The sequence below is a fragment of the Pelodiscus sinensis genome, chromosome 9 (assembly GCF_052426305.1).
Source record: "Pelodiscus sinensis isolate ZL-2025 chromosome 9, ASM5242630v1, whole genome shotgun sequence".
NCBI lineage: Eukaryota > Metazoa > Chordata > Testudines > Trionychidae > Pelodiscus > Pelodiscus sinensis.
The window spans coordinates 56692457-56698456 of record NC_143060.1 but is presented as its reverse complement, the minus strand read 5'-3'; positions in this window follow the sequence as shown (position 1 = coordinate 56698456).

Below are 6000 nucleotides of genomic sequence, written 5' to 3'. Positions count from 1 at the left end.
CTTGTTCCAGCTTTGTGACTTTTCATCTTCACTGTGTCTATCTTACAAATACTTGGTCTTCCTCTATTTGTACTCTGGGGTATACCACTATATGGTATCCCTCCTGGTTCTGTTCTTGACATATGACCAATCCATCTCAGTCATCTGTCTTTAATAATCTCTAAGGGTATGTCTACACTACCACCCTAGTTTGAACTAGGGTGGTAATGTAGTCAACCGGAGTTGCAAATGAAGCCCAGGATTTGAATTTCCCGGGCTTCATTTGCATGTTGCCGGGCGCCGCCATTTTTAAATGTCCACTAGTTTGGACTCCGTGCCCCGCGGCTACACGCGGCACGAACTAGGTAGTTCGGACTAGGCTTCCTATTCCGAACTACCTGTACTCCTCGTTGGAATAACAACGTTATAATAATAACTGATGTTATTTGGAAATAACAAAGAGCGTGTCTACACTGCAAGCCTTTATTTTGAAATAATGGCAAGCTGAAGAACTTCTTACTCTGATTCCTGTAATTCTCATTTTAAGAGGAGTACGGCAAGTCAATGGAAGGGTGTTCTTCCTTCGACTTCCTGCTGTGTAGATAGCGTCATAAGCCGAATTAAGCTATTTTGACTTCAGCTACGCAATTGATGTTGCTCAACTTGCATAGCTTAAGTCCACTTTGGCCCTGCTGTGTAGGTGTGCCCTAACAGTATTATTTCTTTGTTTTTAAAAAAAATTTCTGCTGTCCTGAGACTTTCAATATTCCTCTCAGCCAGTTTATTTATTCTGTCTGATATTTCATTCATGAGTTTTCCTCCTACCTCAGCATTCTGATCCTTACAGCAGTACTGACATGACATTTGGCTGCTTTTTATTTTTATAGAAATGACTTTAGCCTATTAGTCTTTTAGCATCATTAAGGTTTTCAAAAGAACTTTGTCAGCCTGTTCCTTTTCACTCCTTTCCCACTGTGGGAAGCCCTTTTAAAAAACTCTGTCAAAAAGATGTCTTTTGAAGTATGTGTGGAAAGTCACCAAATTTAATTTCCTTGAGGTTGGAGAGAGTGTAGGAATAAGTTCCAAAATCTGAGCTCTCAAAGGTCATGGTCTGCTATGACTCCCCTCTTCTAGATCTAGAGGAAATCCAGCTCAGACACCTCTGCTCACTATGGCTGTGGCAGTATGGCATAGGAAGAGAGGTGATCTATGGGATAAGCCATGCATAGGTGAAAACCAATATGTCTAACTCATAGTTTCCCATTGGGTGTTCCAGTGAGCCCTGGTCTACACTAGGATATTAGTCTGAAATAACCCCCCAAGTTTGAATTTATAAGTGGTGCATCCATGCTACCAAGCCTGTTATTTCGAAATAATGGGCCTTGGAATTCAAACTCTGTACTCCTGCTTTTCATGAGGCATAACTAATTCCAAATTAGTAATTTTGAAATAACATTCATGTGGATGCTCTGGTGCTGCTAATTCAAACTAATTGGCCTACAGGAGGCCTCCCGCTTCCTGTAGCTCTAAGTCCGAGGTAGCGTATCCACATTAACGGCGCCTGCCTCAGACTCATTTCAATGCTTCCCCATAATGAGGACACTCTAGTTCGAATTTGTTAAATCGGGAGTTCTTAAATCAAATTTTGTAATTTTGAAATAGTCTTCCAGTATAGACATGGCCTGAATTCTGTATGAGCTTCTAAATTCACTGAATTCTGTATGAGCTTCTGACTGAACTGTTTTAAAGGTTAGTCCTTTGCAAAGTGCACGACAATAGTATGATCTCTCTCTAACAAAGGTGTGATAAACAGTGGCAAGGACCATATCTGGTAGCACCCTGATACCCAAGTGATAATAGTAAATCTGGGATGGGATGTTCTGGAAAGGAAAATGTTTAGAAAATCAGATTTAGAAAACTTACTGTTCAATTTTATACGCAATCAACAACACTCGCCATGTTAGCAACTGAATTCTCAAGGCCATGATTATAGAGAACTGTGTATGGGTATGTCTAGACTACAGGCTTTTGTTGACAAATACTGTCCACAAAGTTTCTGTCGACAAAGAGCATCTAGACTACATCCAGTTCTGTCGACAAAGCAAGCTGCTTTGTCGACATGAGTGTGTAGACACAAAGGACAGTGTAGATGCAATAATGCCTTCTGCCGACAGAACTCTGTTGACAAAAGGCGTTATTCCTTGTAGAATGAGGTTTACCGCCGTCGACAAAACTGCTGAGTTCTGTCGATGTTATGTCGACAGAACTCGGAGGTAGTGTAGATTCAGGTATAGTTTTGTCGACAAATGTCCACTTTTGTCGACAAAACCATGTAGTCTAGATACACCCTATAAGTGCTTTGGAAGGATGAAAGTGTTCTTATAAAAGCGTGAAGAACTTGTATTTAACAAATAATTTGCTTTTATTTAACCATTATAAAACAAAGCAATGAGAGTCTGACCAATAAAAAGAAGGTACAATCCATAGCAACAGTAGACTCTTTTTTCTATTTACATGCTATATCTGGATTTGTGCCTCTGTCTAACAAATCTAGACTAGTTTAAACTCTGATGATAGATTGCTTTCTTAGAGAATTAGTCAAGTGGATGCTTTTATGACAATGTAATCTGAAAGGCAAATACCTTATTTGTAATCTCATATCCCACCTGTCTCATTCATACTCCTGAATCATAGGTAATTATTTGAAGAAATATGTTTCCTTTGTAGCCTGAACTGTAAACAAGCAAATGAGCAACTGTATTTAACTTCTTAAGTATTTGCCAGCTCTCTTCCCAATACACTTCAGAATTCCAATGTTATATACATTGGAAAACCTAATCCTAATTATACATACAAAATAAAAGGGTCTAAATTAACTGTTACTGCTAAAGAAAAAGATCTTATAAAAATCCTGGATAGTTCTCTGAAAAAAACTGTTCAATGTGCAGCAGCATTCTAAAAAAGCTAACTATGTTATAAACTATTCGAAAATATTATAATGCCATTATATAAATCCATGGAATGCCCAAACCTCTACTGTGTGCAGTTGTGGTCACTTCATCTTAAAAATAATTAGAACTGAAAAAGGTATAGAGAAGGATAATAAAGATGATTAGAGGTATGGCACATCCTCGATATAAGACGAGATGAAAAGACTGTTCATCTTGGCAAAGTGACAACTGAGAGGGAATTGAATAAAGATCTATAAAATCATGAACTGGGTGGAGAAAGCGAATAGGGAAATGTTATTTGCCCCTTCACAAGGAGCATACAATGAAATTGAAAGCAGGTTTAAAACTAACGTAAGGAAGTACTTATAATAAGAAAGCCCTAATCTGTTCATTCCCATGAAACAGCTGGCACTGGCTGCTACTGGAAGACAGGGTGCTGGCTAGATGGACCATTGGTCTGATCCACTATAGCCATTTTATGTTAATGGCTAAGGATGGGACAATGAGATTATAGTGAAAGATAAAAACATTCTCCTCTTTTTCTCAAAACCTGTTCATTTTTTTCTTCAAACCGTTAGAGAAATGTGCAAATCTTTTCTCTGAACTCTGGTTCCTAGCCCCCAGGGGAAGTGAAGCATCAAAACTCAGGGAAACTATTTTTGTGATGTTTCTGGTTCCTCATTATAAGCAAAAGTACCGAGAAGTTATATGTAAGCTTTTTTTGGTGAGAGTTTTTCAGCCCATATGTGCAGAGTCAGGACTCTCAAATAAGCTTTGACTAAGCACCTAATGCTTTTGCTATGCAATGGTAGAAAACAATTTAATTTTTTTCTGTTGTGACCCCAGTATAGCTAAAGGCTGATTGGTGCTAAATGCCTGCTATTTTTTAAGTCCCTTAGCCATTTCCTTACATGATTTGTTTTCTTCCACTCTCCACTGCATATGGAGTCTGGAATGTGCTATATGGTGTATGCTCTGAGTTTCTAGGAAAGGACAGCAACCTTTGCAAATTTATTTTTAGTTGAGCAACTCCAGCAATTTCAAAGACTTTAATAGACAAAGCAGACCTGCAGGTCCTATTGTAGGAACGAGAATTTTCCAAGAAGACACTGGTAACAGTCCTTACTATGCACACTTCTTGTAGTGGGGTTAAATGTATTGTTTGTTTAGACAGTAATTCTTAAGAGGAAGCTGTCCTTCTTCCCCCCAAAAAAGGCAACTGGGGAATTTTATCAGAGTGTTCATTAGGTCTTTTTCTGAGAACTGGGTAGCTCGCTTGCTTTTTGTTTTGTTTTAACACTTCTCTGTAATACCCCAGTTCCGTCTCCATATACCTTCATTGGCTGCCCCAATTTGTATACATGTTATTAAAAGCACTATTATAGTTTGAAAAGTGATCATAGAATCATAGAATCATAGGACTGGAAGGGACCTCAAGAGGTCATCGAGTCCAGCCCCCCGCCCTCAAGGCAGGACCAAGCTCCATCTACACCATCCCTGACAGATGTCTATCCAACCTGTTCTTAAATATCTCCAGAGAGGGAGATTCCACCACCTCCCTTGGCAATTTATTCCAATAATTGACCACCCTGACAGTTAGGAATTTTTTTCTAATGTCCAATCTAAACCTCCCCTGCTGCACTTTAAGCCCATTACTCCTTGTCCTGTCCTCAGAAACCAAGAGGAACAAATTTTCTCCTTCCTCCTTGTGACACCCTTTTAGATATTTGAAAACCGCTATCATGTCCCCCCTTAATCTTGAGTTCTATCCAGTGTGTGGGTGCAAAGTCCTATCTGTTGACTTAAACAACAAATATGATAGCTGCACTAAGGTATTTTGATAGAGGGTTTAGAAAGTAGATTTTTGTGTCCAAGTGACTCATCCCCAATACAGGTCCCTGACATGCAGGACAATTACCTTCAAAGTCCAATTCCATCATTTACTCACTAAGCCAGCAGAAACTGGCTACATCATTAAAAGCGAGATGAGGCAGGGAAGACAGTGTCTGGTCCATGAGCAGTTCATGGTGAATCTTCTGTGTTAGGTGTACGCCTTATCCCCCCCAGGCACAGCAGTGAAAGAGTGGAGTTGGTGAGGAGAGAGATGGAGACGAATATGTGGAGGAGACAATACAGATTCACATACAAATATGTATAATATTTATTGCTTGAGGTCTCTTTGGTCATCCACAGTTTTACAGAAGTTACTAAAACAAATGTTGCATGCAATAGTCCAGTAAGCTCAGGTACACATACAAGGGATCAATATGACTTAATATACTGTCTGAGGAGATCAATTGCAAACTCCTCCCTCTGGGTAAAGTTGTTTTCTTCTGTAGATATTGTAATTGTTATGGCTTACCCCCATACCCTTTGACAGGTCAGCCTATGGTATATTCCCTAGCTATTCACTAAAAGCAAATTTCTTTAGCTCCCTTTGTCTCCCTCAGTGACAAGATCTTCTCTTGAGGATCTTCTCTGTTTTACAACAGTAATCACGGAGGTCCATTGTCCTGTCATTCTAAACATTGCTATGGATTCAAAGGGTAGAGCACTGCTGCCTGGCGCCTGCCAGTGAGGACAGGGAGAGAGACCATTTAAAGCACACGTTAATACATTTTAGAAAAGACGGTCTATTAAGTTTTAGAGGGTAGTGCCAAAATCCACTTCTCACATGTTACAACCAACTGCCTTCTGGAAGCGTGTATATGTTTAATCAGCAACCAAAGTATAAACAGTGAATATGTTCTCCTAGAGGCAGTTTAGAAAGGGAGGGATGTGCAATGGAGTTTATTAAATGAAGGAAGCATTGAAACTGTTGTTAGGAAGGAATTTAGAAAGTAAACAAAGCAGTATCCTCTCCCCAACCCTTTCCCCCAAGTAGTCAGCTGTTTTGAGCAAACAAATTATAATTGGCTTTGAGCTTCCAGTGCTGGGACTAGACTAATGGCATCCATGAGGATGGATAATGAAGAATCTAAATGGCCCCAGAACTCTCAACAACTACTAGAAAGATGTAGATGCCAAGAAATGAGAGAGTTAGTTTAGTTTAGGGTTTGCACAAAGGTAC